General features: G+C 40.9%; 1 pseudogene; it reads right to left on the minus strand.

Annotated features, from left to right (window-relative positions):
- Nucleotides 1–1037: 1037 nt before the first annotated feature.
- The window catches only part of LOC142139780 (rap guanine nucleotide exchange factor 2-like), a 56281-nt pseudogene continuing 30255 nt past the window's right edge, over nucleotides 1038–27063 (minus strand).

Here is a 27063-nt window from a genome sequence, read left to right on the forward strand (position 1 = left end):
GCCAATTATGCCACTAGATGCCCTTGCTTTAATCATACCCTAAACTTGTCCATGTCCAAGGCTTCAAAGGTTCAGAGTATACGCAACTGTATCGGCATCATCAAGGAAGTTGCATGTTTCTTTAATGCTTCAGCTAAGCGGAACCAATTAAAGGGTCTGTGCGAAACACGCTGGATGGAAAGAAGTGAAAGCTTAATCCAGTTTCTTAAAAAAAATAGAGAAAATTGTTCAAGCACTTGAATATATATCTCAATGGACAGAACCAGGATCATCCTTTAAAGCCCAGACCTTGCTAAGCACCCTACAAAACTCTGAGTTTGTAGTGGTATTGCACTGCTAACTCTCGATATTTACATTGTGTTTACCACCTAGCAGGCTGTTCCAGAAGAAAACTGTAGACTTGACTAGTGCTGCTATCCTTATCACTAATCTTCTGTCAGTTTTGAACAAACAGCGTGTAAACTACAATGAAGAATTTTCAAGTATATTTTCAAATGCATCACAGGTTTTGTCAAAGCAAGATGTTGCAATAGAATTACCCCGTATAACCAAAATCAAATCAAATGCATAGAGCTAACATTCCATTCTCAATGCCAGAAGATTACTATAGAAGGACAATCTACATTCCTTTGCTGGATTCCGTAATATGCGATTTACAAATCAGGTTTTCTGTTTTAACAATGAGGCATTCACATTAAAAGTTAAGACATTTTGCAGTACCTATGGAGATCTAATAAGTACTAAACCTAGACTGGAATGCGCGCTATTATCAGAGTTTCACCTCTGGAAAGAGAAGTGGGTACGATCGGGTGACAGCATAACTCTTCCAGAGTCTGTGGAAGAAGCTCTGCAGGCTTGTGATGAAGATGTGTACTTATTAGTGAACTCCTTTCTGAAAATTCTTCTAACTTTTTCCATCAGTGTTGCATCAGCTGAAAGGAGCTTCTCTTCTTTACTTTGTTTAAAAACGTGGTTGAGAAACCAAATGGGTCAGGAGAGGTTAACTGGTTTAGCTATTCTACATATTCATCGTGAAATTAAAGTAAACCTGGACAGAGTGATTGATCAAAATGAACATTGCCAAACATGAGAGTCTCCCAATTTCTTTGATACGGAATAGTCTGAATGTTGTCATGGGATCCACTTGAACAAGAGGTCCAACCACCCCGCCCACTGTTTGCAGCATTGAGTGAAGCTCTATCTTCTTGGTCCTGTGAAAGCTCCTCCATGCTGGGAGAGGATAGAATTGTTGCACCAGCATATGCGCCTCTGCTCTCTGCCAAATGTGTGTAGGGTCTGAAAGGGTATCAGGAAAAAAATGGAATTAGTAATCAATATAGTGTGCAAACAAATTCAACTCCTACTAGGCAATTTAGTAACTATTCTGGAAGCACTGCTTCCTTGAAAGTCAGATCAACATTACTGCCGAATTCGCTCCTCGCCACATTTATCAATGTTTTCACATAGATGATGTCTACAATATTTAACATTAAAATAAAATCAGCAGTTAAGTTACATTTTGAAGGAATTTCGATATATTTTGTGCTCTTAAATTCTCAAGAACTACTCCCTCCCACCTCCAAGACTTCTCCTGTGCTGCTATCCACCTAAGGAATTCCCCAACATGTCCAACAAAAAAGGCTCATTGTGTAGCAAATATGACATTAGACTTTAAATGTTCAAAAATCACAATAGGGACAACATAGATACTCCCCAGGTTGTGGTTGTTTTAATTTCCGACTTGCAGAAATGATGCAGAGGGGCTAAAGGGGGATAAGTACTATGCTTACAGTTGTGAACAAATAATACAATGCAAAAGGTATTCACATGTACTGTAATAAAACTTAGAATACGGGTATGTCTGGAAGACAGATAAATCTTATTGGGCAGCAGCAGAAACTTACCACAATCAATGTTATAAGGTGGGAAAAGTTTTTGCTTTATTGAACCGTCACTGGGTTTTGCTACTTCTACTTTAGATGCCATTATGCTTCTAGAATGGAACAATTTAAGGGTTCAGCACCTTTAACATCTACAGGGACAAACCAGAAATCTGTGAAATCTGTCAACTGTAGGTGGAGAATCAATTTGGAAGGAGTGCACCAATAAGCTTTGTGAGCATCCAAGCAAAAGTTACAAGTCTTTCGGAGGGCTTGGATGTTAAACATGGAGATACAAAAATTAGTTTTGTGGATTATTTAACATTTCCAATTTTCAGAATGATCCAGTAGATTATGGGACTTCCAGAGTGCTTTCAGTGTTACAGCAGCTCGGGGAGCTGTAAAACATAAATCATTGAGTTCTATATTTGCCTTGTCAGTACATAAAGCACTTTTCCAACAGGAAAATATATATGTTAATTAATTAATTTAATATGTACTTTCTTTACACCAGAAAGCAACAAATAAAACTAAATACATCAAACAATTGCGAATTAGCTTAAAAGTTTGGTGATATGAATGAGTGAAATAAATTGGGTGAAGTTTCTTTTAGTGCAATGTTTGCAATCATGAGCACTTGATTACTTTTAGTTTTATTACTGGTTTATGAATAAAGCAGTGTTGCAAATGAAAAATTACTAAAAATGTGACATTTTATCTGAAAAAGTAACATTTAAATTTAATACTATAGCAAGTACTACATATGGATAGACCAAGAATATTTGGACACGTACCCAGCACAGCAAGAGTCGGCTTCAATCATGGCTCTTCTGTCAATCCTCCCCATGCTGGATCAGGTGGAGATCTCCCCGTGCCCAGAGTCTGAGAAATTATCCACAGTGCCACTTGCTGCAAGGGAGTAACCTAAATAAGTAAATAAGACATTGATCATGATACAAGAGGCCGTTGTGCAACATGAAACATACATTTCAAAGAGAAAAAAGGAAGACCACACAACTGTCATGTGCTTTTAATAAAATAACATTTTCAAATTAGGTCCCGTGCACGTTTAACCATTCACTATGAACTAGTGATATAATATGTCTGCATTTTCCTGGGTCTTGCCCACAAATTGGCTGTTCTTACCATGTAGGCAATACGTGCATAGAATGGCGCACATTATAGTGAAAAAAAATCTATATTTGGCATGTGTTATGTGGCTCGGTAAAGATTAGCTTAACCAAAGTTCAATGGGTAAGAGTGTTAAACCTAAGACAAGGGTCCTGGTACGCTGGCTACACAGACAGACAGCCATGTTTTTTTTAGCCTAGAAAGCTTTACATTGTAATGCTGTACTGAATGTTCCCAGCCATTGGTCTTAAGGCAGAGACTAAGAAAGTGCTAAGATTGTAATTGTCTAATGATTGGCTCACTGCTCTATGTTGCCATAAACATAACAATTATACAGTACTATATATAGCATATTGTTTTACTTCCCATAATGCTTGAATGTTTTTTTTTACGTTACCTTTTGTAGGTGAGTTCTGTGGAGAGGTCGGAGGGGAAGAAAGCTGCGAACAAGCATTGGATAAGGTGTACTCTGCTATTTTCTTCAGTCCTTCTACGTTTCCTTCTTCTGATAATGAAAGAATTATCTTTAATGCTTGAAGGAATTTCATGCCTTTTAGAAAAGTCAGTAAGAAAGGGGTCTTTTCAGATAAAAATAACATTGCACTTGAACAGTAACAATGTTAATAGACAAGATAGTTTACTTCTTTACTTTGCAGCAAAAGTTGAAAATGTGTTTACAAAAATAATCAGGGGAAGTGCTTTTTTGTTGAGTACAATAAAAAATGAGGAGGGAGTGCAGCCAATCGCTAAGCCACACTGACTTCAATACAGCAACCAATCAAACTTTAAAGCTCATATCAACATATTTTGGACTGCCAGTGTAATAGCAAACTCAAATCCATGTAATGAAAGATGTTGTTATTGTGGGATGATATTTAGGTCAAAACTAGTTACAGAAAACTCATTAAAACCATAATCATTCCAATTACCGAAGGGAGGCAGGTCCTTGACAGGCACCTTCTTTCTAGAAGGATAGAGGGACACAGCTGGCGCTTGCAATGCCTGATTCATCTTTAATGTCTTTTTTTTTGCAGTGTTGCTGCCCGACCCGCGACTGGTGATGTGTCCGGCTTTCCTGATCTTTTGTCGCAAGGCGTTTTGGCACTACGGAACCATTTGTATTCAAGTTATAATAATAACAATATATAAAAATATGTACACTTAATATTAACACCATGAACTGTTAAGACTTATATGCAAAATATTAAGAACAATAACAAAGGGGGAGTGGCCTGACAGCCACAATCCTGTTGCCCATTACACGGCTCTCACACAGCTGACGAGTTGCCACCACCCTTTAATCAGCCTTCGGAGACCTCTGGTACTTAGGCTGCCCAGCTTAGCTGCACGACACCCGGATACGAATGGTGTCTCCCTCCCCCCCCCCTCCCCGGGAATATTGCTGGTCCCCTCCCCACTCACCTGGGCCCTTACCTGCTTCCGGATCGTTTCTGTGACTCTGCACACAACTGCTGATCCCTCAGAACTGGTCCGTGGGGCGCCTCTCCGCTTCCAAAACGGAAGATCCCGTCCCGGCACTTCCGGTTGCCATTATCCGGCCTCATCTCGCTGGAGTTCCCCAGAAGACGCCTTATTTTCACTGCGGAGGCTGTGGAGGGGGATCCCGGGGATGCTGGATCAGAGGTTCCTTACCTGGTATTGCCGGCTGGCGCTGCATGGACTCTCGTCTGTGGTGCTCCCCAGAAGGCTGCCTCTGGTGCTTCTTACCTGTGCCACTCGGGTCACACAAAATCTGTGCCAGAATAGGTTTCGACTGGTGCCTAGCTGGATAGTGCCCACTCCATTTGCGGCCAAATACCTCAAGTGCCTGTGAGGTGTGGATCAGGATAGAGGTGCTGCCCAGCCAGCCAAAATTGACCACGTTTGGGGGAGAAAAGGAGGGGACATCTCGGACGCCCTGGGGGAATTGGTCGCTACTCCAGAGTCACAGTGGACGCGCTGCCAGTTGGAGGAGAGAGATACCAAAGCTGCCTCACAATATCAAGGCAAGCTCTGGGACCTGGTGAGTATACAGTTGGCTGCAGCTTCCATATCTACTTTTACTTTAGCACGTGGCTGTTAGATAATCTTATTTGCTTGGAGAGGGCTGGTTCCCATCCAAGAAGGGAGTAAAGGAGCTGTAAATTCATCTAGATGGCTTAAGCCTAAAGCTAATGAAGATTTGAGCATACATGTGACATGTACAGGTGCATTATGCACTGAGAGGCATCCTGTCTGACTGTGCAATGGGAGTCTCGCCCAGTTTTTGTTCCTCTCAACACCACTTGCAATATTTCTACAATGACTATGGTTATTTCTTACTACGTTTAACGCTTGAGCCAGCAGTACCTTCTTCCAACTCATCTTAGCCCTGGATTCCAATATGGCTCCTAAAAAACATACACCCACTAAGACGCCTTCCGTGGTCCAGTTCTTTAGGCCTCACTCTTCTACTTCTGCGGGGGCAGTCCCCAAGAATAAAGGACCCGACAACACTGGAGACAGATCTGTTTCACTGGCTCCGTTTCAAACCCCATCTTCCTCAGCTTTGTCACAAATGGATCCTCCGACTACCATTAATACCATGCAACTGATGTTTGACTCGTTCAAGGCCGAGGTATTTTCTGAAATGCGCTCCTCAATATGGGAGATCAGGGCGCAGGTGGCAGAGGTGGGAGGGAGAACCTGGAAAAAATGGAAGAGCTGGTAGCATCTCACAATGAACTAATCATCTCACATGAGAAATTAGAATTGCATTTCCCCAATTTGGCTGATAAGCTTGCGGATGTGGAGGACCGTTCCCGGAGGAACAATTTTAAATTAAGGGGCATACCTGAGTCCATTTCCATTTCAGAGCTCCCGGATTTCACTAAAGATATGTTTGCTTCCTGAAGCATCTGATCACATCTTTTGCTGGACCTCATCCATAGACTTCCAAGACCAAGAGCAGGCCTGGAATCGGCACACTCATGCGGGTCCACTTTTATCATTTCAAAGAAAAGATCCTACGGGTTGCCAGAACTCCGGCAGCTGCAGAAATTCTACAAAATCTTCAATTATTTTCCAGGTTTATCTCTGGCCACTGTGGCTAAAAGGCACTCATTCCAACCTATCACTAAAGGACTATGAGACCAACAAATTCAGTACCGCTGGGGCTTTCCGGTTACGCTCATTATTCAATGCAATAATTCTACGCATGTGACACATGTGCCTCAGTAGAATAAGGTTCTCAACTTCTACACTCTTGGAACATTCAAGTCTCAACTGCTACTTCAGCTCTCCTCTCCAGACCCCAGAAGGATGGAGACCACTAGTAGCTCTCACTTCTATTGCTGCCTCATCAAGGTTTATCCTACCTGGGAGGTCTCCGGCTCTACCTTGTTCCTCATGGGTCATGTGGGGGAGTTACCAGCAGGAGCTCTTGTCAATGATGGTATAAAGTTTGTGAATTGAGCCTCCTACCACATTGTAGAGCTCGGTCTCCTGGGGGGCGAACAGATCAAAAACTGGTCAGAACTTTTTTGTATTGATTATCTTGTTGCATTGTTGTGTTCTTAATGTTATATTTTACCAGATATCCGTCTTTATTGCATTTGTAGGTATTTCTGTATTTTTTTTTTAATCGTCAATCTTACAGGTGAATTGGTATTTTTCACTCCTCCAATTTGCTTATATCTCTTTTCATAATTGTTTCTGTTTCGGGTGGGTACTCCCATTCCAGGATCATGTCCCCACAGTTACTGATTTTGCCAGATGTTTTTCCCCTCTGGCAACTACTTTAACACAGGACTTATTTATGTTTGTTTTTTGTCCTGTCTCCCCTTCCCCTTTCACACGTTTGCCCTTCCCCCTTTTGTCCCTCCGCCCCCTAAGCAAGTACATTTATCTCTTCGTTACTGTTAAGTTCTTATTATTAAATGTGAGTGGGGCTAAATTCCCTGGCTAAACGTCGTTTAGCTCTATAATTTTTCTATAAACAAAAATCTGATGTTGTTGCAGTTCAAGAAACCCATTTTCTAGCTAAAGCTCCCCCCACTTTGAAAGACCATAGATTTGCGCTATGTTTTACAGCAAATGCCCCCTTTAAACATAATGGGGTGGTCCTATTGTTTAGCTCTATATCTAACTTTACCCTTAAAACTAGCATTGCCAATAAAAATGGTAGATATTTAATTGTAGTGGGCTCACTAGATGGCAAGCTAGTTACGATTGTCTCTTTATATGCACCCAATTCGAGACAAATTCCCTTTCTTAGATCCACGTTACGTGATATTGACAAACATAAACAGGGCTCCCTCATTCTATTGAGACATTTTAATATTGTAGCTGACCCCAAGTTAGACAGATCCTCTCAGACATCTAACTGTCAGTTAGACAATAATACAGGTCCTTCAGCTGCGTTCACTAGGCTGCTTGCAGAATTCGGACTCTATGATGTCTGGAGGATTCATGCCCTGATGGAATGTGACTACACGTGTACTATTCCCCGGTACATAATTCTTATTCTCGAATTGATCTGATAAATGGTCTTTGCAGAACACCAGGTCAGTTAAGATCCTCCCGATATCATGGTCCGATCATGCACCGGTAGTCTGGACTTGGCGATTTCCCCAACAAGTGATTTCCCTGGGTGCATGGCGAATGTCCCCTTACCTTTTGACGCTGCTCGAAGCGAGGCTTGCTCTTAAGGAGACGCGTGAGACGTTTACTGCCACCAACTCACCGGGGAACACTTCTGTATTGAACTTTTGGTGCACACTTAAAGCAGTAATGCGAGGCTCAACCATTCAGACTGAAGCTAGACTCAAGGGGGCGTCTCTTAGTCATCAGGTGAAGTTGGAGGCGGAATTGACCTCTCTTGAATCTCTAAATAAGACCCACCCCTCAGGAGACCTTAAGTCTCGTATAACCCAAATTAAATAGCAGTTACAGAAACTTTTAATGTCCCGTACTCAACAAGCGTTAAGTAGACCCCGCCAGAAATATTATGTCTTAGGAAACAGAGCGGGGAGATTGCTCGCTAGAAAACTACGAGGTCAAAGGGCCCAAAATCAGATTAACTGTTTGATAGATGAGTTAGAAGGTCTAATCCACGAGATAGCTAATCAATTTGCGGCCTACTACTCCAAATTATATAGTCTCTGTGAGTCCGATTCTACTCCCCAGCCAACCCCTGCTCTGATTGAAGATATTTTAAACAAACTAAAACTTCCATCCTTGGACAATGATTCATTAGTCTCTTTGAATGCTCCATGGACACGGTCTGAGATTTTGCACATTATTAAATAATTACCTAAGGATAAGGCCCGGGCCCTGATGGATTTATTAATAATTTCTATTCTACGTTTCAGACTGAGCTCACCCCCCTTCTAGAACAGTTATTTAACACAGGTACCCATCATGGGAGCTTTCCCGTATTGTTACAATCCCTAAGCCGGGGAAGGACCCGACCCGTTGCCAGAATTATAGACCAATCGTCCTTCTCAATTCTGACATAAAAATTGAAACTGATTGATAAACTGATTGCTAACAGACTCAACTCTCTTAGCCCGTCCTTGATTCATCCGGATCAGGTTGGTTTTGTCCTTGGGAGACAAAGCCTCTGATAATACTCGTAGGACATTTAACATTATCAAACAAGCTAATAGTTCCCATCACAAATTGTTAATCATGTCACTAGATGCAGAGAAGGCCTTTGACAGGCTACATGGGTGGAGTCCTTTCCCGGTTTGGTTTAAGTGGGGAGATACTTAAAGCCATGCTAGCTTTGTATAGGGACCCTTCAGCATCAGTCTATAGTAACGGCTTTACTTCAGATAAATTTACACTGTCAAATGGTACCCGACAAGGTTGTCATCTTTCTCCCCTTATCTTCCTTTTAGCTATTGAGCCTTTGGCTGAGCGAATTAGACAACACTCTCAACTCCCAGGCATCACTCTAGCAACAACTATTCATAAACTATGTCTTTTTGCAGACGACATCATGGTATATGTTACTAGCCAGGAGACCTTGCTACCAGTCTTACACGATTTGCTACAGAAATTTGGTGAGGCTTCTTACTACAAATTAAATACATCTAAAACAGATGCTCTCCCTATCAATATTTCGGATAAGCTTTTGCTGCGTCTCAAGGTGGCTTTTCCATATTCCTGAAAAACCCTATCTATACCTTATCTGGGGATCTTGATTACTCCACATTTAGAATCCTTGCTTGAAGTTAACGATACCCCTTTACTGATACAATTGAATGCTCTTACAAAATTGTGTCGGTATCACGGGATCTCCTGGCTAGGTTGAATTGCGTGTTTAAAATATCACTCCTACCCAAAATGATGTACTTATTTCAGACATTACGCTTTGTCTTGCCCAAGTTTTATATGGATAAGTTATATACTCCCTTCTTATGTTTGGGAAGGTAGACCACCTAAATTAGTCCATTCAATTATGTTTCAATCAAAACAGATAGGTGGTTTCGCCTTACCAGATCTAATCAAATATCAGGAATCGGCCATTTTATCACAATTACGGGACTGGTCTCTCCCGGGTTTTTATAAACCTTGGGTTGATTTGGAAAGAGGTCTTAATACTGCATTCCCACTGGCGGCTCTTCTTTGGATCCCTAAACCTTGGAGACCCCCTCAGGCTGGCCTCCCTCGCCTCTCGAGAGATGCTCTTGTAATTTGGGACAAGTTTTTAAAGACATCTAATGTGGTCACTCTCCCTACTACCAACCTCTCTCTCCCTGCGCTAGCTAAACTTATACCAAATCTAAACCTATCACTGTGGTATTCTAGGAGCATTACCCACATTAAAATGCTCCAGTCTAATTTGTCCATCCTGCCCTTTTCTCACTTGAGTGAGCAATTCTAGATCCCTAATCAGGAATTTTACAAGTACCTTTAAATACGGCATTGGTTAACCTCCCTTAGTAAGTGTCACCTTGTCCTCCACCACCCTCCAGCCCTCTTCTTTAACAGATTAACTTCTGGAATTAACAAGGCAGCCATTTACTTTTAGTATGCTCATCTTACTGCACATAGTCAACAGGCGAAGACTTCCGCCCAGCTACTTTGGGAGAGGGATCTTGGCCAGGTATTTGAACCATCCCAATGGGAAACTAGCTATCAAAATGCCCATAAGATGTCGAAATGCTTGAATAACACACAGATGTTATACAAATTACTTCATAGACTATATATGTCTCCGGATAGGCTCCATGGGATTTGGCCGTCCCAGTCCAGGGCTTGTTGGCGTGAGTGTGGAGAAATAGGGGACATTTTCCATATCTTTTGGAGCTGTCCGGTGGTCCACTCCCTTTGGACAGAGGTTTTTAATTTAATATCCAATATCACCCAATCTCCATTCCCTAACACTCCAGAAGTGGCACTCTTGCACTTTTTCCCCCCTCAAGCCCTACTGGGTGAGTGTCAGGGCCATCTTTTCCATTGGGCACGATGGGCATCTGCCCGGGGGCCCCACGGGCAAGGGGGCCCCATAGGTACGGCTCTTAATGAGAATAAATAATCCTGCAAAAGAAAAAACCTGCAAAAAAAACCTTCAAGGGTCACTGAGCAAGTACATCTATCTATCTCTATCTCTATATATCTATATCTGTATCTGTATATATCTATATATTTATATCTATATCTAGGGGCCCCGGTGCACTGCTTTGCCCGGGGGCCCATAATGTTGTTAAGATGGCCCTGGTGAGCGTTATGTCATAGGTCACATTTTTATAGCAACTAGGGTGGTGATAGCTCAAGAGTGGAGATCCCCCACGCTTCCATCGATAGCCAAGATAATTTGTAAGGTTCAACTAAGTTGTGATATGGAGACTGTGGGAATTCCATACTCCTCTTCTACTTCCTCTCCACACATTAAATGGTTAGCTTGGACCCAATTTGTTTTTAGAACCCAAGCCCTCCCGAATTCAGCGAGTCCCTCTCTCTCTTTATCTCCTCTGGTGTAATTACTAAAGTGTATTGTCTTTAGTCTAGTGACAATGACTGTTAACACTTGTGATGATGTGTTTTTATTTTCTCATTGATTATATTGCAATGTACTGCTTCCCCTTTCTCATCCCTACGCTTCTTCCCTTCCCCTTTCCGTATATCCCACTACTGTATTACTTTTGTTTTGTTTTTTTGTGTGTGTTTACCCTGTAACTACAAAAACCTTAATAAAAATTGTTTTTGAAAAAAACAAAACAAAAATTAAATACAACCCCAAAAACAATTACATACAAAATGGCAGACTAGATGGACCTGTGGCTGCTTTCCTGCTATAAACTATTACCAAATAGTTTCTATATAACTGTATGTAATCAATGATAAATTTAACCAGTTTTCATGTGCTCAAAACACACATGGCTTGTTTTAGAAAGTGAAGCCAAATCACTTCCAAATGAACAGCTTTTGCACTATATGATAACATGCTGCTTACATATATTTGTTGCTGGCTCACACTGCAGTGAAAGCATATGTAGGTTCTTTTCATCCATTTCAAGATCCAGATCAGACAAGTATTTCTTTACTTTGTGAGCTATCTGTGCATGTTCATAAAATTTCTTGGCATTTAGAAAAGAGCTGTTGGGTATGCGCTTTTTGTGACCACCAGTCTGTGCAACATCAAGGATGGTTGCATTCGTGCTACCTTTACTGAGTAACCTGCAAACAGAAGGTACAATACAATTAAATATATCATTCTAAGCTTGGATCTGCTATAATGTAGTCACGCAAGGGTCACATAGGTAATGAATAAAGCTCATCATGACTCACTCCAGTAAGTCAAAGCTAATTAAAAGCTAGTAATGATACAAAAAGACTATCTATCATTGCAGAATATGTTCTCAAAGCACCACCCAACAAGCCATCGCTACAGTATTGTATTGTACTCCTGTCCCAATGTATCTGCTTCTGGAGAATTCCAATATGTATCTGTAAACAAACTAAACTATTAATGCCATATAAATATAATGATAAAAAAACATATATAGGTAATATTAAAAGGTCATGCAAGAAAATCTTGTTGGTTTTACCGCGGCCGTGGAATTTGACATGCTACTGGCGAGTGGCTTGATGATGACAAATTACTGTGTTAACTACTCATGTTCTGTGGTCAGTAAAGTAGCCAGTTAGTGTATGAAGAGACCCAGATTAGTCGCCATGCAGCATGGACCTTTAACTGTTATAGAGGAGGATGAAGCAGCCTTTTGTCACTTTGAGTTAACCTCTTCACAATTTTTCACTTACCAAGCCCATAGAAAAATATCAAATGAATGCAGAAAATAACCAATTGGTATTCTAAACTGCCCACTGCAGTGACCATTTCAAGGCTTTTATTCTCTGTAGATATTTTTGCTTTGTTTTTTTTAATTATTTTTTATTTTGCTTCAATCATATTATTTGCTTCAGTTAGTCAGTAATGAAGGCAACATATGATTGGTTTCAGGATTTTCATGCTATATGCATAATCCTCTATGAGTAACTTTTGACTATTTTCCATATTTCTGTTTACCCTTATAAAGTAAACAAAATTATTTGACTTTAACAATCAATTTTTCTTTCCGGGACTAAGTCCACCAACAAACTTACCCCAAACTTCTCCACTTCTTCTTTCTGCAAGTGAGAGCCATGGAGGGAGAAGCAAGTGTATAGGAACAGAGAGAAAAGGGGAGAGAAAGATCACAAGCTCAGAAAGAAAGGCCCAGACCTCAAGACACTCTGAAGCCAACAGACATTTCTAAACAGCACACAATGGGGAGCAGTGTCAGTTGGGGCTTAACTCCCTACGGTCTCAAAACACAAAAAAGGCCACTACATCCCCCGTCTGCTACACACATTCATGTACGCTCAACAGTCAATATATGACTTGTTTATTTTAACAGCAGTTGTGAGGGATGTTCTGAATGTAAATAAGTAAAACTGGTGCAAAGGAAAAAGGTTTTGTAACCCATAGCATCCAGACATTGTCTTTCATTTTGAAAACCGTATTAGTTTGCATCTGATTGGTCGCTGTGTGTTCCAGACTTTTTCGGTGCATCAGTTTTAATAACTTTTTCTCAGGCAACCGCGAGCTAACAAAAGCAGTTAAGAATGTAATAAAACAATTTTTAGAACACTTAGGGTTAGATTTACTAAGCTGCGGGTTTGAAAAAGTGGGGAAGTTGCCTATAGCAACCAATCAGATTCTAGCTGTCATTTTGTAGAAAGCACTAAATAAATGAAAGCTAGAATCTGATTTGTTGCTATAGGCAACATCCCCACTTTTTCAAACCCGCAGCTTAGTAAATATAGCCCTTAGTCAGAGTAAGGTTACTTGTGGCTGTCAATGTCAGCTGAAAGTGGAGTCTAACTTCCAACTTCCAGCTCAGTAGCTACAAGTTGCTCACCCTAAACTTAAAGTAGCTTAAACACTTAAAGTAGGCAAGGCAATACACCCACTAAGTACATTTTCACATTTTAATCCCATTTAATAATCTGCAAGGACAGGAAATCAATTGTGCAAGAAGAATAGCTTCTGCTAAATGGAATTAAGAAGTCCTAGAAGTACCTTGTCCGAAATATTAGGGCAGGGAATGAGTTAACAGAGGCCATTCGACCAACGTGGCAGGTTTCTTTTGCAATCATCCGTAGTTTCTCAAAATTCACCAGTCCCTCAACTTTGGAGTTATTGCCTAGTTGAAACCCCCCCCCCCCCCCAATATTTAAAGATAAGTGATAAAGATGCATTTTAGAAACTTGTAAACTAATAGGGGTTACAGGTAATAATTTAAGTACCTTCATGTAAACCTTCATGCAAGAAAGTTAGGTCTTTATTGATTACAGGAAATAGAGGGATGATGGGAGGCTGTAGGTTCTGGCTATTCATCACATTACAATATTTTGCCATGTTTCTGGATGGGTCAAAAAGGTATTGGAGATCTTGAAAAAAAATTTCGTATTTATTAGGGAGTTTTTCCCATGTTGTTCTCAGCCTTGATACTGCAGCTAAATTTAAGCCACTGCAACAAAAAAATCTAATTTAATATAAATCACATTGTACATATTAAAAGACAAACCTGCATAAATCAATTTTCTGTACTGATGTAGTATGTGAACATAATTATTTAGGATACCAGGACCGTAAGTACTAGGCAATGCATGATTATTATTTTTATAATCCTTTATTTGTTAGGCGCCACAATAGTTCAGCAGCGCCGTACACAGCACAAACAGTAGACTATGCAGGGTGAAACATAACTGAACAATAAACAAAAAATACCAAAACTTCAGAAACTCCAGACAGGCTAACGCAGTAAAGACGAAGCAGAAAAACAGGTATGGAGACAGGAGGGAAGAGGGCTCTGCTCAAACAAGCTTACATCCTAAAGGAGGGTGAACAAAACTCAGCCACAAAGGGAGCCAGTTGAAGTATGTAGGGAGAGAACAGGGAGAGAACAGGGGGCCGGGAGGAGAGAGGGGAGAACGAGTGGAGGAGATAAGGGGGTTAGGTGGAAGGTTGGTAGGCTTTGAGGAACAGGTTTTAAGTGCCCGTTCGAACGAGCACAGATTAGGAGAGAGACGGATGGAGCGAGGGAGGTCATTCCAGTGAAGAGGGGCTGCACGGGAGAAGTCTTGGATTCTCGAGTGGGAAGAGGTGATCAGAGTGGAGGAGAGGCGACGGCCATTGGCCAAGAGCAGGGAGGAGGCAGAAGTGTGAATGGAGAGAAGGTTATTGATATAGGGGGCAGTAGACTGGGAGACCGCCTTGTAAGTGATGGTCAGAATATTGAAAGGATTCTGTAGGGAACAGGGAGCCAGTGTAAGGCAAGGCAGAGAGGGGAGGCAGAGGAGGAGTGGCAAGAAAGGAAGATGAGTCTTGCAGCCACATTGAGTATAGAGCGGAGGGGGGCGAGATGGGAGAGGGGGAGGCCAGTAAGGAGGAGGTTGCAATAGCCTAGGCGGGAGATGATGAGTGCTTGAATGATAATTTTAGTGGCCTCCTGAGAGAGAAAGGGCCGGATGCGGGCAATGTTGCGCAGTTGGAAGCGACAGGCTTGGGCAAGGGATTGAATATAGGGGGAAAAAGAGAGAGAAGGGTCGAGGGTGACACCCACGCCGCGCAATTTGGTGACAAGATGTAGAGTTGAATGTCGTCAGCATAAAGGTGATACTGGAGACCGAAGGAGGAGATGAGAGCACCAAGCGAGGAAGTATAGAGTGAAAAGAGTAGGGGACCAAGAACAGAGCAGATATTATATCTTAACTGTGAGATCATGAAGTTTTCTAAAAATAGAACACTAAAGCCTGATTAAAGCCAAATTGCAAAGCCAATTTAAAGAAAATCAGTTATAAGCTGTTGCCCTCCTTTCTCTCTCGTGTCTCAGTTATCTTTGAATTGGGCATACTGCAGATGAACTGTTGGTGTGGGCAGCCCAGTTGGTTGAAGTATTTATGACATGTTGAAATCATACACATGCAAGTTTGTTTGACTGTGGTATACAGTGACATAGGGGAAGTCTTACAGCCTAAGATATGTTATTGATAGCTGCTATAACTATGAAACTTTGTAGGGAAGGGGATCAAAACATGTAAACTGCAAAGTTACTTCCTGGATACAGCATACAGCAAATCCAGGGACCCTCTCTAACAGAGAGATGGAGAGAAATGCAATTGCCTGTATATGACAGGTATACTTTTAGAAAGTGGAAGTGAGAAACATTAAATCTTCCCATAGGATTGCTGTAAAGTCTACTGATATATATAATATTCAAACACATGAATAATTATAGTTACTATTCCCTACAGCTGGAAAACCTAAACACACAGTAAATAAGCATTAAAGAATGTGGTTTTACCTAATGATTGCAAACATAGGGAGGTATTCAATTGACCGCGTGTTTTTTTTTCCTGCAGCGTCAAAAATAAATAAATCACTTGCGGGTTTTTAACTGCTACAGCAACCACTGTTAGGTAACGCAGCGTTAAAACTCGTGCAATTCAATTGAAAAAGAGGGAACGCTGCTCCCACGCGTTAATTATTGGTGTTTGCGAATTTTTAGAGGAGTGAAGGGGAGTGTTTAACGTGTCATGTATAACACAAAAAAAAGGATTGGCATACATTTTCATACATTAGATTGCATTACACAACCTATTTATTTGATAATATCTACATTACAGTACTTTCTTTAGCATATTTTTTTATTTCACTATTTTTTACTATAGAATCACCTATACCATGGCAAAACACATTAGTACATGTTTATTTGTACCAAAAACATACATAAATATATTTAATTTGTGATTTTTATTTTTATTTTTTTATGTTTGTATTTTTCATTATTTTTTCACAAGAAAATCAACTTTTTATTGTTATGCATTACTGATAAACATAGTTTATCTTTTTTTCCATTATTACATGATTTCAAATAGTTTTCATAGGTTTCTTAGCACACCCCAAAGAGGTGCGGGATAAAACAGCAAATTGGCCTGTTTAACGTGCCGAGTTAAAAAACAATTTAATAGCTTCAATTATTTCAATAGACCTTCTACTGGAGCGCGAGAGGACTGTTTCATGAAAAAAACTGCGTTAAAAATGACTTAACGCTGTGTTAAAAAATATCTTGCGGTCAATTGACTTCACCCCATAGAGTTGACGTTCTTGCACTCTCTACAGTGTAGAGCTATCCTAATAAAATGCTTGATGATCTTCATCCTTTTCAACTGGTTGGTTTTCCTTAGGATTTCTGAGGCCACCCAGAAGGTTTCTTGGTTAATTACTTTTTCAAAGTTCTTGAGGTTGGTGCAGCCTGTTTTTGACTTCAGCTTGAAGAGGTTGTCAATGTACTCCGAGGGCTCAATGTTTCGAAGCAGCTCCAAATCCATCATGGACAGCTTCGTGGCAACCTCAATGGTACTTAACTGCAGCAACAAAATCTAACTTTCTCTTAGCAAGTTCTGGGCATCTGCATCCGAGCATAATGCTTCTGTTTCCATGTTTTTTTTTAAGGTAATACCTAAAAGAACAAACTTAGTTAGCATCAATATGTATGCAAGGCCTGTATTCTAACCTCATCTGGCTAGGATCAGTAAGCTGATGATAGAGATAAAATGTGTTTAATTATATATTCTATATTTTGGGATCGAGTGTTAACTGTGAGTTGGCAAGTGTGAGACCGTCATAGCATCCAGTTGGCAGCAGGAGCTGCAATGATGACTCAGCTGCTAACTGTAGCCAATAGGATTACATCATTTGGAAGACTGCTGTCATACTGTGATGTGGTTCGTCTGGTGTGGGAGGAATCTCATGAGATGAGTACACTAGCATTTTCATCAGATATAAATAGAAAAAAAATATTTAAAGAGTAATCAAACAATAACCTAAATATCTTGCGTGCAGGACCTAAAAGGATTGCATGTGTGCAGATCCCAGAAGTACCACTTTACATGAAAGAATCAACAATTAATAAACATTCAATCATAATAGGACAATACCTGCCACTGAACTGTATTCTGTCTGACAGCTTAGACAGCTGATCTGGGAGCCGCCACTGCTTGATAACACCTTCCGGCGTCACAGACACCTCACACAAAGAGTAAAGCTGGGTACACACTACAGAAATTTCGACCAACTTTTTATGCTGAGCGATTTTACATGCGATCGATGGTCCGATCACTCGGTCCATGGACTGCATACACACTAGCCTTGTTTAGGACGATAAAGGGAGGAGCGAACGTCCCTTTAGCGACTTTTTACAGCCATGTTGTCGTGAGCAATGACTGTAATTTCGTACTCACTGTTGTGGATCGGTCGGAAGTTTATACACACTACACAGCGGAAACGAGATTGGACCGAAAATATTAAACGGTACGACCAACCAAATGAGGCGATAATCGTCCATTTGGGCAGACTTTCGACCATCGTGTCACTGCACACACTGACCCGACTTTTGAACGAGCGGTCGTATGTCGGCTGTTTGAGCCGATTATTGGACGAAAACAGTGTAGTGTGTACCCAGCTTAAGTGTCAGGTACCGCAGTTAGCGCAAACTCCCTGATAGCCTGAATGACCACTTCCTTGGCAGTGGTATCTTTGCTTATCATTATATAGCAGCTCTGCTGGTCTGCCATGAACACTCGCAGTACCTGGTCAGGAAGATCTGGGGATAAAATAGGACATTTTAAAATTTAGCGCAACAGATCTTAAATATAGAATATCTGTTTGTCTCATAACCTGTAACAATACAAAGTACTTTTTTCTTTTTACACAGTATATTCCATTTGAAAGGCTGCAAGTTACAAAGAGTGTTAACACTTAAACCAAGCTGTTTCTTGAAACAACTTTTTGTTTGTTTTTGCGATTTAAATCTAAAATAATTATGCTAAAAAAACTAAATCGAAAAACGAAATAATGTAATATATTTGTAAGGACATTTACCAAAATGTACCATTATAATAAGTCGGTACATCATTTTTTATTACTAAAGGATGAATTACTTATCATTAGCTGAGCTAAAAATAGCCTGAAATGTGGAAAAATAAACATGAGCCTAAGTTAACAGTTGTGTGAAAGAAAAATTGTCAAATTATTCAACATCCATTCAAGGCAGAGCTGAAAGGAGCTGTACAAAAATATAAGCCAGGTCTTCTCAGGAAGAATCTGCTCTTTGCACAGTTTTGCTCAAATGTTTACTTTACAATTCTCTAGCTGAAGACATGCATAATGTGCACCTACGGGAAACACAGGATTTCTAACTGTGTGTTTCAGGCAAGTAATTGCCTTTTCTCACTGATTAATAAGTTTATATAAAAAAAACTTTTTTTAGTTGATCATTTGAATGTACACATTTTAAAGCCAGAAGCTTTTGTTGTCTAGGAATATAATGTGATTGGGCGAGACTCAATTCAGTTCACAGGAGACGCAATCAATAGAACCTTTGAAGACCAGGAGAAGAACTATTGAATAGGCCTCAGCAGTACAATGAACTATTTTAATACTTCAGGACAAGAAGTTTCAAGTATTAGTCGAGGGTGTGTACTCTAATTAAATGGGTGTGGTATGGCATATCGATGCTGAATACCCCGACAAGACTTACTACTACATGATGATTCCGAAGGGTTCGATAGCGACAATCCCCGATGCTGACTACTGATGAAAGCTACTTGAAGCAATGACGAAGAAGTAAGAATCCTGGTGCTCTTCATGATATCAGTCACCATGGCGATGGGATTATCGTTGTTAATGGTGTAATGTAAGTATGCGCCTATGTACAATGTAGAAGCTTTTGTAAAGTACATTGTACATAGGCGCTTACTTACATTACACCATTAACAGCACCGATATTCCCGTCGCCATGGTGACTGACGTCATGAAGAGCAGCCGGTTTCTTTCCTTATATAATATATCTTACCCAATGTAATAAAAACTATTTGTTTGATTGCATCTTTTGTCAGGGAAAAAGGAAATGCTACTTAATTTAAACGGTAAAGCAAGGGTCTGGCAATCCTTATAAATGGATTACAGGGATAAAAGTCTATGTACAATGTAGAAGCCTTTGTAAACTACACTGTATGTTAGCCTTCAGTTGCAAATGCCAGAACTACCAGATGGCCAGTCCAGGCATGCCCCTGAGTATAGTGTTTCCATATATGTGTACATTACATGGTTATAGTGAACAAAGATGGAGCCCTTATGTCCTACTTGCCAACTTATGGCAAGTATGATCCGGGAGCTGCAGTGGGAAGGTGGGTGTGCAGGGGGCGGGGCTCCGAAAAATGTGCATCATTTGGCCACGCCCCCGTGGCGTAATGACGCAAACTGCATAATTTTACAGTGATTCCCTGTGAATCGCGGCAATTTGGACCAAATTCTACCCGATGCGGGAGATTGCCATACTCTCCCGGGAGTCCGTGATACTCACCCAAAATGCGGGAGTTTCCCGCACATTCCGGGAGAGTTGGCAAGTATGACTTATGTTTAGCTTAAATGTTTTTTTCCTCGCTATATCACAACTATGCCTAGCACCTATATGAACAAATAAGTAAGTCTGCCAAGGAAGGAGGCAGAACAAAATCTGTAGTGACAAAGCTATTTTAATTATTTGATTATTCTGCATGTTATTCATGTATTTTTTCGTGACTGTAACATTTCTCAGAGTCAGTTATGTTTTAACTTGTATCCCTTTGCATTTATTCTGTTATATGTAAATCGCATTGTTATATATTATTTGTATGTTATCCATGATTGTACATTCTTTGAAAATCAATTTAAAAGAAGTGTTAAAAAACAAAACAAAAGTACTGATATGAAATGTCCTTCATAAACAAAGTTTACTACGCAATGCAGAGACGTAACTTAGAATTCTAGCACCTGGGGCGAGAAAAACAAATGCCGACCCCCAAGCCCTCAATTTTAACCAAATGAACTAAAAATATATGTAACCCCCTGTCACTGTGTGTAGTGTGGGGTGCAAAGGGTACACAGTGCACCTCCTTCTCAAGCCCTGGCTAGCTGATGGGCATGGGTGTAAATGATCAGGGGGTCCCTGCACATGCAGGTGTTTCTTTGTAGTTAGTGGGACACAGGTAATGTCACTTTGGTGCAGTGTAATAGAAGTCACAATAATTTGGGCGCCAGACCATCTCTATAACAAACTCAACTCTTTATTTACACTCTTCCTCCAGCACGATAATCATAATGGTTGCAGCAATAAAGAAATATATGTACAGCTCCTTACTCTCTCCAGCACAGTTCTTAATGAGCAATACGAATATGGTTGCAAATATATCTCATTACTCCTCCTGCACAGTTCTTAATGTTATCCAGATGTTATGTAACATAAATCATTGGTCTCTCTTACACTCCATACTCACTGCAGATACCCTTTCTGCAGGGGCACATGCATGGATGCTAATAGGCAGGCAGCCTCTCCTCCATGCAGCTCTGACACACTCTGTGTACCTCTCAACTGCAGCTCATCCCTCCTCTGCGGGGATGATGTCTCCTGTGCTCTGACACGTCACTCTGTGTACTCTCAGCCTCAGGATCTGACACTACAGCTACCAGGCCTCTTGTAGCAGCCCTCACTCCAGGGCCTCTTCCATGCAAAGTGTCCCCCTCTCTCTTGGGTTCTCTATAGTGGCATGGAGTTCTCCCCCTCATCCAGTGCACACATTCCTTGCCCTGGCTCAGTCACCATGCTCAGACTTCCAGGCAATGCTGGGGGAGCCTGGGAGCTTCCACCCCAGGTCCTCAGCTACAACTCTCCTCTTGTGTCTCCCTTCTCAGTTCCTATCCCCCCTTAATGACAGCCCCTCCTTCCTCTCACTTAGTCTCACAGGCTGGGCTGGGTTATCACCATGGTAACCAGTTTATGTAACTTTTCAGAAACTTCTATCTTACCCTCTAGGTGACCCCTCCTCTATTCACTGAGGTAAAGGTTTAACTAAAACACCACTAGGGGGGTGTTACATTCTCCCCCGATTAGCTGGGCACCCTAAACTACACCTAATGGGGCTGCCTAGCTAATCTCACTCACACCTAACTCACATATGACCACACACATGTAAACTTTTCTACATCACTATTGCATGAAAAATCACAGTGTAAAGTGAATACATACATAGCAATACAATGGCAGTATCAATATAAAACACATTTCACATTGCATACCCCACAACACCCCCAATCACATATCAGCAATATATGCAGGGGTGGCATTTGACCAGCGGGGTTGTCTTCCCCCCCTTTCTCTCCAACGTGGACGATCTGCCTTTCTTTGCTCCCCCTAATCCTCCGGAAGGGCAATATACAGACGTCACTTGCACAGCCTGCCTCTCTTTGCTTCCCCAAATCCTCAGGAAAGGCAATATACAGACTGCATTGTAATTGCACCTCACATGTTGAACCTTTTCTTCTTTTGCTTCCCACTCAGTTGGGATAAGTGGCACTACAAGTCTCAGCAACAAGCACACTGCTGCTCCATATACTGTCCTGGACAGAACTACTCAGCAAACAACTTGCTTTACCTCCTCATTACCCTTGGTCTCTGTTGGGCACCTAGAGACGGTCAGACATGGTGTCCCAAGGGTGTTTCTCCGGCTGGGCACACTGCTCTCAGTTCCTGTGTCCTGCAAGCACTTTCTCCATCTGTTGTGCTCGAGCCCCACGTTGGGCGCCATTATGTAACCCCCTGTCACTGTGTGTAGTGTGGGGTGCAAAGGGTACACAGTGCACCTCCTTCTCAAGCCCTGGCTAGCTGATGGGCATGGGTGTAAATGATCAGGGGGTCCCTGCACATGCAGGTGTTTCTTTGTAGTTAGTGGGACACAGGTAATGTCACTTTGGTGCAGTGTAATAGAAGTCACAATAATTTGGGCGCCAGACCATCTCTATAACAAACTCAACTCTTTATTTACACTCTTCCTCCAGCACGATAATCATAATGGTTGCAGCAATAAAGAAATATATGTACAGCTCCTTACTCTCTCCAGCACAGTTCTTAATGAGCAATACGAATATGGTTGCAAATATATCTCATTACTCCTCCTGCACAGTTCTTAATGTTATCCAGATGTTATGTAACATAAATCATTGGTCTCTCTTACACTCCATACTCACTGCAGATACCCTTTCTGCAGGGGCACATGCATGGATGCTAATAGGCAGGCAGCCTCTCCTCCATGCAGCTCTGACACACTCTGTGTACCTCTCAACTGCAGCTCATCCCTCCTCTGCGGGGATGATGTCTCCTGTGCTCTGACACGTCACTCTGTGTATTCTCAGCCTCAGGATCTGACACTACAGCTACCAGGCCTCTTGTAGCAGCCCTCACTCCAGGGCCTCTTCCATGCAAAGTGTCCCCCTCTCTCTTGGGTTCTCTATAGTGGCATGGAGTTCTCCCCCTCATCCAGTGCACACATTCCTTGCCCTGGCTCAGTCACCATGCTCAGACTTCCAGGCAATGCTGGGGGAGCCTGGGAGCTTCCACCCCAGGTCCTCAGCTACAACTCTCCTCTTGTGTCTCCCTTCTCAGTTCCTATCCCCCCTTAATGACAGCCCCTCCTTCCTCTCACTTAGTCTCACAGGCTGGGCTGGGTTATCACCATGGTAACCAGTTTATGTAACTTTTCAGAAACTTCTATCTTACCCTCTAGGTGACCCCTCCTCTATTCACTGAGGTAAAGGTTTAACTAAAACACCACTAGGGGGGTGTTACATATATAATAACTTAAAATTATTCCTAAACTGCGTCCCCCTTCAGCGTTGCGCCCTGGGCGGTCGCCCCTATAGCACAGCCCTAGTTACGGCCCTGACGCAATGGCAATAACCCCAAAACACCAGCATCATAAAAAGCAAAACAGCAAAACTGGTGTATGCTAAGGCCCATTTTTCCAAACCAATGTACTTTTGGTATTCATTTTCGTGATGAAAGCAAGTTTAATTTATTTGGGAGTGACGGTCACAAGAAGGTGTGAGTAACGATTAAGGATGCTCTGAAATCAGAATGCATCCCACCCACTGCTGTGGAGACTACATAAAACCAAACCTAGCATTGATTGAGTTAATAAATACAAAATAAGTATACAAAGGTATTTTGTGTAAAAATGTGATACTGTCACTGAAAAAGCTGATCTTGGGAAGAAATTGTTTTTCTCAGCATGACAGTGATCTGAGACACATTTGGTGGAGAAATATTTTGAAGATCATTACACTTCAACAATCATTGTGCTTAACAGGCCCATACAATCTCTGGCTCTGCATCGCATTGAACACCAATGTGTCTAAAGTTAAACTTATTTCACATGAAATTTGGGACACGTCTTTTGAAACCTCCTGGAACTTTGGAAACAGCATACATCGTCAATTGGCAGCATTTATTCTGACCAAAGGTGGGTCAACCAAGGTCTGATACTTTCTAAATTTCAACTTATGTCTTTGTATCAAATTAAGTGTTTTAACAAAGCATTATTATTATTATCATTTATTTGTTAGGCGCCACAAGGTATCCGCAGCGCCGCACACAGTACTAACAGTAGACTATACAGGGTGAAACCATACAGAACAATGAACAAAAAGTACCAATACTTCAGAAACTCCGGCTAGTCATATGCAGTAAAGACGGAGCGGAAGAACAGGTATGGAGACAGGAGGGGAGGGGGCCCTGCTCATACGAGCTTACATCCTAAGGGAGGGTAAACAGACCAGGCACAAGAGGAGCCAGTTGAGGCAAGAGGAGAGAAGGGAGGACGAGCTAAATGGAGGAGATGGGGGTTAAGTAGATGGTTGGTAGGCTTTGAGGAAGAGGTGAGTTTTGAGTGCACGTTTGAAGGAGCACAGAGTAGGAGAGAGACGGATGGAACGAGGGAGGTCGTTCCAGAGAAGGGGGCTGCACGGGAAAGGTCTTGGATTCTTGCATTAGCAAATTTTAATTTTAATTAAAAACAGAAACAAAATTATTGAAAAGGTGGATGAGGTCAAAAGCAGGTTCCCGCCACCACAAAGGTCTACTGTGGGAGAATAAAAGCATTTGTATATAACAAGTTGCAAATTTTGATAATAATTAACTAAAGCTATAAAAATATATCTGAAAAGCCCTGGGATGGGTCTCTTTGGGTAGACGGGCTGGTAGAAGATTTTACTTTTTAATAAATCATTGTTGAAACTCAAAACTTGGGTTTTGGTTTTAATTTACTTTATTTCTTGGTTAAGCTTCTATTAGTCACTTGTATTTGTAGTCATTTCAAGCTACGTCCTAAGTATGTAGGATGCCCCTGAGCAGTGCATTATCATACAGTAGGGTTAAAAATTATGATCACATAATTGCATTCTCTGTTCCTGATGAACTTTCATATTGACAGTTCTGTCTCTGAGCTTCATCTTGTGCTGCCAACACACCAACACTATGCGGACACATGAGCATTGTGACCATCATGGCGGGAGTGACGATTGAAATACAACGTTATCTACTAACATTTCTGAAAAATTCCAGTTTGCGCTAAAATCGCAGGATCGTCAGCTTTAACCTGTGCAAGCTTGTCAGTGAATGGAGATGTCTAATTGGCTGCTATTATTTTAGTGCAGAGTTAAGCAACGTTGGTAAATGACCACTATGACAGGTGAGAAAGAACAGTAGGAATGATTACATCACCACAGACTCTACTGAAAAAATGTTGAATACACAATAGAATTAAAAGTATTAGAAAATGATCATGTCACATCTTAGTATTTGTAACGAGAAGTTTTAGTTCTTTAAGTGTACATATTTATAGGAACTACATGGAATGTTTGCATTAGTTTGTCATGAATAAACATATTGAAGTTAAACTTCTTTGGCAGCATCTTATACATATTGTTCATGGAGGAAAAAATGGTTAATGGAAGTGATGTCATACATTTCCCCCGATGCTCTGTAGGATAACTACAACCTGTCATACTGTATGCCAAGGAAACAAGTGGTATCGTAACATTTACTGAAGTCCTTCCCTCACTCTGGAGCCTATTTATTAATGATTTTTTGTATTAAATTCCCTCAAAAACAGCTGGACTGACGCACATTTAAGAAGTGTGCATATTTATTATCAGGGAAAAAGAGAAACGAAACAAAGTTCTACAAGAGAAAGGCTAAACAGCACGCCACCTAAAATTTAACTTTTATTATTTATAATTATAATAAAAATAAAACATCATCTGGCCAAAGAAAATGTGAAATATTAAAACCAAAAACATAAACACAAAAGACGTGTGTTTAAAAACACTTGCTGGGGGGATTTGAGTTCTAAAATTATAGTATAAACTCAAAAACTTTATCTGATATAAGTGTGGCAGATAGATCGTAGTTGCCACAGTGAACTCCACAGTAGTGGGCTATCATATGCCCAGTGATTAAACTTTATTGAATTGTGGTTAAAGACTGAATCGTCTGGATCCTCAAACGGAGAAAGAGAAGACAGTGTGAATTAGAAAATGCTATTATCGACAATACTTGTGATTCAGACACTGTCCTAAAAACTACTCAGACTTTTATAATCTGGTAGTAATGAATAATATTAGACTCTTGTTACTGTCAGTCTGCCAACAAGGGATACATAGGTTGTGTGAGTGCTAGAATTCGCCTCTCTGACGCTGCCGATGCCCTATTAGTACTGAGTAGATGTGAAAATGAAAAATCTACATTCACAGACAGGCAATATACTCCCTATAAATGGGCACTTGGATATGTCTCATGTCAAGAGACAGCGGGACCTGCTTAAAAAGGATTGCGGCATATACAGCGCTACGCTTGCTGTAATAATAAATCCTATGTCCAGAAGAACACTATGGGCTAGATTTACTAAGCTGAGGGTTTGAAAAAGTGGAGATGTTGCCTATAGCAACCAATCAGATTCTAGCTGTAATTTTGTATAAGGTACTAAATAAATGAAAGCTAGAATCTGATTGGTTGCTATAGGCAACATCCCCACTTTTTCAAACCCGCAGCTTAGTAAATCTAGCCCTAGGTATCAAAAAAATCATAGCAAGTGGTGTATAGTAAGTACTGTAGTCGATGGCTATTAATTATTATATAATTTAAGGAGTACAAAGGGCGAAGCAAGGCACTTAAATATATCTTGTATGAAAAGCTACACTTGCTATAATGATGCCGATAAATCTTGTGTTCAATAAAACACAAAGGTATCAGAGGGTAATAGCAAGTAATGTATGGTGACTGATATACTTGATAACTGCTATTGGTATGCTATTGAGGGGTACATGAGCGCGGTGTATTCAGCGTTGCACTTGTTGTGATAAATCTCATGTCCAGAAGAACACTAAGGTATAAAAAAATAACAGCAAGTGGTGTGTGATAACTGATATCCTCAATGGCTGTTATTTGGTATGTTATTAAGGAGCACAGAAAACAGACAAGCCACTGAAATATGTCTTGAGTGAGGAGATAGTGGCATCGGCTTCTATTAAAGTACGGCGTATATAGTGCTACTCCTATTATAATGGTAATAATAATTCTTGTGTCCAGAAGAACACTAAGATATCAATAAATCATAATAAATAGCAGGTGGTAACTAATTGGCT

Source organism: Mixophyes fleayi, chromosome 1 (assembly GCF_038048845.1).
Source record: "Mixophyes fleayi isolate aMixFle1 chromosome 1, aMixFle1.hap1, whole genome shotgun sequence".
In the NCBI taxonomy this organism is placed as follows: Eukaryota; Metazoa; Chordata; class Amphibia; order Anura; family Limnodynastidae; genus Mixophyes; species Mixophyes fleayi.